This window comes from Arachis hypogaea, chromosome 16 (genome assembly GCF_003086295.3).
Source record: "Arachis hypogaea cultivar Tifrunner chromosome 16, arahy.Tifrunner.gnm2.J5K5, whole genome shotgun sequence".
In the NCBI taxonomy this organism is placed as follows: domain Eukaryota; kingdom Viridiplantae; phylum Streptophyta; class Magnoliopsida; order Fabales; family Fabaceae; genus Arachis; species Arachis hypogaea.
In genome coordinates, this window is record NC_092051.1 from 111,344,078 (window position 1) to 111,351,831 (window position 7,754).

The 7,754-nt window shown below is 39.2% G+C and overlaps 1 non-coding gene across 1 annotated transcript; it reads left to right on the plus strand.

Annotated features, from left to right (window-relative positions):
- The first annotated feature begins 288 nt into the window (after positions 1-288).
- Positions 289-392, plus strand: LOC112761099 (small nucleolar RNA R71). The gene has a single exon (XR_003181510.1). It is a non-coding gene; the product is annotated as a small nucleolar RNA R71 (small nucleolar RNA).
- Positions 393-7,754: the final 7,362 nt, after the last annotated feature.

Genomic DNA, 7,754 nt, shown 5'->3' on the forward strand with positions numbered 1-7,754 from the left:
GCTACTTGGTTCATCTCCATCTTCTTGGTGAGGTCAGCCAGCTGCTGGGTAATGAGCTTGTTTTGGGCCAACAGAGCGTCTACATTGTTTAGCTCCATCACTCCTCTTGTGTTCCCTCTTTCGGAAGCATAGAAATAGTCATTTTCTGCTACTGTTTCAATAACATCTATGGCTTCCTCAATGGTCTTCTTCTTGTTCAAGGACCCTCCAGATGAATGGTCTACTGCCTTCTTTGACTCATAAGAGAGCCCTTCATAGAAAATGTGCAGCTGGACCCATTCGTTGAACATGTCAGGTGGACACCTCCTTGTTAAGTCTTTGAACCTCTCCCGTGCTTCATACAGAGTCTCACCATCCTGTTGCCTGAAGGTTTGAACCTCAGCTCTCAGCCTATTGATTCGTTGAGGAGGGTAGAATCTTGCTAAGAATTTGTTCACCATATACTCCCAAGTTGTCAAGCTCTCCTTTGGGAAGGATTCCAGCCACTTGGCTGCCTTGTCTCTGAGTGAGAAGGGAAATAAGAGCAATCTATAGGCGTCAGGATGAACACCATTAGATTTTACTGTGTCACATATTCTCAGGAAGGTGGTCAAATGTTGGTTGGGATCTTCTTGAACACCTCCTCCAAACAAACAGTTGTTCTGAACAAGGGTGATGAGCTGTGGTTTAAGTTCAAAGTTGTTGGCATGAATTGTTGGCTTTTGGATGCTACTTCCACAATTGCCTGGGTTTGGATTAATGTAAGAGCCCAAAACTCTTCTATCCTCCCCAGCATGATTTGCTCCACCTCCTCTGCCATGGTTGTGAGTCTCTTCTTCATGATGATTTTCCATGTTTTCTTCTATGTTTGGTTCAAAATATTCCTCAAACTGTTCCTCTTCTTCTTCACCACCAACTACTCGTTTTCCTTTTGCCTCCCTCTTTAGTCTAAGGAAGGTTCTCTCTGGTTCAGAATCAAAGAAAGTTGAATCCCTGCTTCTTCTCCCTATCATACAACCAACAAGTATAAGCAAAGAAAATAGGTGCAGACAGTATTTGTGTTAGAGTTATTGTTAGTTGTGGGTGATGCAATATATCAAACAGTTAGTGGGTTAGCAACAGAATTGAAAATAACAAAGAAAAACAAACGGGTAGAGGGAGAAGGGAAGAAGTTTAGCTAAAACAAAAAGTAAATCACTCAAACAGAAAAATGAAATTCACAAAATAAAATGCTCAATCTAGTGATCTTCCAATCTAATCATTGTTGATGCACAATCAATCCCCGGCAACGGCGCCATAAACTTGATGCACGAAAAACTTGTCTTTCAATAAATCTTCCTTCGGCAAGTGTACCGAAGTTGTCGTCAAGTAAAAACTCACAATAGAGTGAGGTCGAATCCCACAGGGATTGATTGATCAAGCAACTTTAATTAGAAGAATGTTCTAGTTGAGTGAATCCAGAAATTGAGTTGAGAGTTGCAGAAAATAAAATGACGGGAATGTAAATAACAGAAAAGTAAATGCTAGAATTAAAGGACTGGAAGTAAATGACTGAAAATAAATTGCAGAATTATAAATGGGAATGGGGGATTTGCTCATAAAAGTAAATTGCAGAAATTAAAGAGAATGGGTAAGATTAGAGATAGGGAGTTCATTGGGCTTAGGAGATGTTGCAATTCTCCGGATCAAGTTCATTTTCATCTCTTCCTCAATCAATGCACTCATTGATCTCCTTGACAATCTTAAGTGATTGAATTGCAATTCCTTGCAATTCAATCTCTCAAATCTTGATCAATAGCCAATTCCTTGGTCAATTGCTCATGAGAAGAGATGAAGTATGGTCACTGATTATACCACATGCATTTCCCAAACCAAGTATTGAGAGGGTTACAGTCACATACCCATCCAAACCCAATTTGGTCCAGCATGAGAAAGCATTTCTAGCTTGATCTCTTCATTCCTCTTCCAAGGTTCAAAAGAGATCCAAGTTTGAATAGATTCTCTTCCAAGATAACTACTCAATTGGATGAAGATCGAAAGCTTTCAAGTAAAATCAAGAGGAAAGATAGAAGAAGAACAATGAAAATTAGTATTGATCCATCAAATTACAACAGAGCTCCCTAACCCAATGAAAGGGGTTTAGTTGTTCATAGCTCTTGAAAATGAAAACAAAGATGGAGAATACATCATAAAACTAGAAATTGTAAAGAAAGTAAAATACAGAGAGTGGTTCTTTAGCCTCCAGAACTACTTTACAATTCAAAGCTACTCCTATATATACTACTCTTCTCAGCTTCTAGTTCACTCTTCAAGTCTTGAGCCTTTGGATCTTGAGTTTGAAGCAGTTCCTTTCTTTATTTGGGCTTGGCTTTACTTGCAGAGAGAAAGTGCGGAGTGGGCAGAGACTTAAGCTCAGGGCGTAAGGAGTGTTAATCATTTAGTGAAAGTCCAAGTTCGGGAACGTTAGTGACACTTAACATTGTCACTAACATTCCAATGCACCCCTTTTGCCTCACGTTAAAACCCACGTTAACTAGGTTAACGTGGCTTTTAACGTTGCCTTGTCAACCTTCGAGAACGTTAGTGACACTCAACATTGTCACTAACGTTCCAGTGTGCCCCTTCTTGCTTCACGTTAAAGCTCACGTTAACTAGGTTAACGTGGCTTCTAACGTGGCCTTTGCCATCCTTCGAGAACGTTAGTGACATTCAACATTGTCACTAACGTTCCAGTGTGCCCCTTCTTGCTTCACGTTAAAGCTCACGTTAACTAGGTTAATGTGGCTTCTAACGTGGCCATCTTTTAGCCATCCCAACGTTAGTGACAATGTTGAGTGTCACTAACGTTGGCTCATCCTTCATTTCTCATCGTTAGCTTCCACGTTAACCAAGTTAACGTGACCCTTGGGGATTGTGTGGTTGCTTCAACGTTAGTGACAATGTTGAGTGTCCCTAACGTTGTCGACAACTCTTCATCCTCTACATTAGTTCCCACGTTAACCAAGTTAACGTGGGAGTTAACGTGGTACTTTTGACCATAGGCCAACGTTAGTGACAATGTTGAGTGTCCCTAACATTGTCGACAACTCTTCATCCTCTACGTTAGTTCCCACGTTAACCAAGTTAACGTGGGAGTTAACGTGGTACTTTTGACCATAGGCCAACGTTAGTGACAATGTTGAGTGTCACTAACGTTGGCTTCTCTTCCCCCCTTTAACGTTAGAGGCCACGTTAACTAGGTTAACGTGGCTTCTAACGTGGCCACTTATGAGTGATTGCCAACGTTAGTGACAATGTTGAGTGTCACTAACGTTGGCTCAACTTCTCTTCTCCACGTTAGAGTTCACGTTAACTTGGTTAACGTGACTCTCTAACGTGGGCATTGATGGCTTTTTTGAGAGTGTTATTGGCAATCACTTTTCTCATTAATCTTGCAAGTTACCTCCCCTTTTCTTGCTTCTTTTTGGTCCTGAAATCAAGCAACAAAATGTATCAAAGCTCTAGTCCAAGTCATGAGTAATGCAACATAATATTTGTCACTAAACTTATGCAAAATCCTCATGAAATCATGTAAAATGCACAATGTATGCTTGAGTCAAGGCATAAGTGAATATTTACCAAAAACTAGCTTATTTCCTAAAGAAATGCATGAAACTAACCTAAAAACAGTAAAGAAAAGGTCAGTGAAACTGGCCAAGATACCCTGGCATCAATTGGCACTGTGTTTTCAATCTAATTGGATAATTTTTGTTTCCCCTATGCATTCTACTAAGTATAATAAACCACGATACACATCAATCCATCCGAAATGCACAATTTAAACATACCCGGAATACAAACAACGATTACACTTGGTCCATACGTACTCGCGATGGATTTACGGAGTGACAGCCTACTTGCTGCATATTCGATCGAATCACACAATCGGCCGCTCCCTTAGGGAACTAGACAACCCACTCCCACAATTATAACGCGCTGAAGGGACATGTCTCTCGACCACTCACCTCTGAATGTGGTGACTCTGTGTCGGCTCACAAAATTAATCTGATCCAATGAAATTTCTGTCAGAACAGTACCGTTAGCGCCTCCAGCCCGTTTGCGATTGTTTTCGCGTACTGTAATCATATGATCACCCATGATGGTCACAGGATTCCATGGAACGCCATACTGACCGGCAACTCCTAGCTTGATGAACGGGACGACGCACATCGATTCCAAGTCAATCTTGCACCATATGGTCGATAGTCCTCCGTACGGAGATCGTTCATAGCCGACCAGATGTGGGATGCCGTCGAGCACACGCATCACCTGCACGTGCTGAATTGACCTACGGTTTATCCTTATCTTGCTCAGAAGAAAGGTTTCTGCATCCAACACGACCACATGCGTTGCAATCATCAAACCACGTCCACCCCAGTTGACCCACACGGCCTTACCAAGGTGGAACGCTGATCCCTCGTCGAGGTGAGTGAGACGCTGATCGTTTATGTACGCGTGTTTCCAGCTTTCATCTGCGGAATTGAAAACATTGCAGTGCAAAAACCTGTCTAGGACGTGCCTTTTGGACATATGGACGACGCAGTAATTGTCAGTTCCCGCCCGGTATCCAAATGCGTAACCGATGACGGCTTGTTTAAGTAGTTTGTCGGCCGAATCGTCCAGTACCCGAGCGAAGCGCAGCAACGGGTTCCATAACAGGAGTCTCAGATCAGGACCAGTCGTGCTATACTGTACGCAGATCACACCGCAATCGGAGTCGATAACAGTCCACCATCCGCGGGGGCCGAGTTGTTCTGGCATTGGCGCGGCCACTATTCCTCCGTCTACACAGTCCACAATACAGAAAGATTCCTTTGAACTGTACGTCTCCGGGTCACCAATCTGGAGCAACACCTTACGGTGTTTCCCGATGTTCGCGAGCGTGTTGTCTCTCCTAAATCTGTCAGAAGACAGTCGGACACGCCAGGTTGTGCTTGCGGTTCTGCATCTCGCCGCCGTCTTCGGGTCTGTTCGATTGAAAATCTCCATCAAAATATCGTCTGGAAAGACCTGGTCACCGAACTCAGCCATCGAACCCACAAACTGATTTTCCATATTCGAAATTGCTCTTCTTTTCCCTTTTTTTACCTTCTTATGCAGTGAGACAGACTATCCACAACAGGGGCAATCGAATAAGCATTTAAAGGAACCGTATATTATACACTTTCTCACATTTGCTACATTGTATAGTCGTCGACCGCGTAGAGTTGGGCATCATGATGGGTCTGACCATCTTGTTCCGCGGGTCGTCTTGAGCGGTCACTCACGCCACATCAAGAAACGTAAATGCCCCTTAAATACAATAAAATATGAAATAATGGTAATAATAATAATAATATTAATAATAACAATAATAAAAAAAACAGCTGGTCAGGACGAAGGTAGGCAGGTGGCCTCAAGAATTAAATTTTGAATAATGAGTATTTATTTGTGACGTTAATAATAATAATAATAATAATAATTAAAGTTTGATTTATTTAATTTTGAATATTGTATTGTTATTGTCCGTGTTAATAATGTTATTTTTTATTTTTAAATTTTAATTTTTTATGTTAATAAAGAATTAAATTATATTCATAAAATAAATTATTATTATTTGGTATGTTTTATTTTTTTGTGTTAAATATGCTATCGTAAGTAAATTAAAATTATATTCGAAAATTAAAAAGGAAGAATAATTAACATTCGTATTTTGTAATTTAATAATTTTGATATTTTATTTTTTGTAAAAAATTTGAAAAATTCAGTAAATACAAAGTAATTAATGAATTATTAAAAGTTTAAAAAAAGAGTGAATTTATGAGAAAAAATATATATATATATATATATATATATATATATATATATATATATATATATATATTAGGGTTTAGGATTGAGGGTTTATGGTTTAGGGTTTATGATTTATGGTTTATGGTTTAGGGTTTAGGGTTCCATGGATTATGGTTTAGGATTTAGGGTTCAAGGTTTATGGTTTGGGGGTTAGGGTTTAGTGTTTAGGGTCCATAATTTAGGGTTTAGGGTTTATGGCTTATGGTTTAGGGTTTATGGTTTAGAGTTTAGGGTTTATGGTTTGTGGTTTAGTGTTTAATGTTCTATGGTTTAGGGTTTAGGGTTTAGGGTTCAAGGTTTATGGTTCGGGGTTTATGGTTTATGGTTTAGGGTTTATGTTTAGGTTTAGGGTTTAGGATATATGGTTTATGGTTTAGGGTTTATGGTTCAGGGTTCAAGGGTTAGGGTTTATGGTTTAGTGTATAGGGCTTATGGTTTAGGGTTTATGATTTATGGTTTATGGTTTATGGTTTAGGGTTTATGGTTTATGGTTTAGGGTTTAGGGATTAGGTTTTAGGGTTAAGGGTTAGGGTTAGTGTTTAGTGTTTAGGGTTTAGGGTTCAGTGTTTAGGGTTTAGGGTTTATGGTTTATGGTTTAGAATACAAGGTTTATGGATTATGGGTTAGGGTTTATGATTTATGGTTTAGGATTTACGGTTCAGGGTTCAAGGGTTTATGGTTTATTGTTTATGGTTTATTGTTTATGGTTTATGGTTTATGTCTTATGGTTTAGGGTTTATGGCTTATGGTTTAGGGTTTAGGGTTTAGAGTTTAAGGTTTATGGTTTGTGGTTTAGTGTTTAATGTTCTGTGGTTTAGGGTTTAGGGTTTAGGGTTTAGGGTTGAGGGTTTAGTGTATAGGGCTTATGGTTTAGGGTTTATGATTTATGGTTTATGGGTTATGGTTTAGGGTTTATGGTTTATGGTTTAGGATTTAGGGATTAGATTTTAGGGTTAAGGGTTAGGGTTAGGGTTTAGTGTTTATGGTTTAGGGTTCAGTGTTTAGGGTTTAGGGTTTATAGTTTATGGTTTAGAATACAAGGTTTATGGATTATGGGTTAGGGTTTATGATTTATGGTTTAGGGTTTACGGTTCTAGGGTTTAGGGTTTAGGGTTCATGTTTTATGGTGTAGGGTTTATGGTTTAGGGTTTAGGGTTTACGGATTATGGTTTAGGGTTTATGATTTATGGTTTATGGTTTATGATTTAGGGTTCATGGTTTAGTGTTGAGGGTTTAGGGTTTATGGATTATGGTTTATGGTGTATGGTTTATAGTTTAGGGTTTAGGGTTTAGGGTTTAGGTTTAAGGGTTACGGTTAGGGTTTAGTGTTTATGGTTTATGGTTTATGGGTTAGGGTTCAAGGTTTATGGTCCATGGGTTATGGTTTAGGGTTTAGGGTTTATGGTTTAGGGTTTAGGGTTTATTGTTTATGGTTTAGGGTTTAGGGTTTAGGGTTTAGGGTTTAGGTTTAAGGGTTACGGTTAGGGTTTAGTGTTTAGGGTTTAGGGTTTATGGTTTATGGTTTAGGGTTTATGGTCCATGGGTTAGGGTTTAGGGTTTATGGTTTAGGGTTTAGGGTTTATGGTTTATGGGTTAGGGTTTATGGTTTATGGGTTAGGGTTTATGATTTATGGTTTAGGATTTATGGTTTAGGGTTTATGGTTTAGGATTTAGGGTTTAGGGTTTATGGTATATGGTTTAGGGTTTAGGGTGTAGTGTTTAGGATTTAGGATTTAGGGTTAAGGGTTACAGTTAGGGTTTAGTGTTTATGGTTTACGGTTTATGGTTTATGGTTTAGGGTTCAAGGTTTACGGTCCATAGGTTAGGGTTTAGGGTTTATGGTTTAGGATTTAGGATTTAGGATTTATGGTTCATGGTTTAGGGTTTAGGGTTTAGGGTTTAGG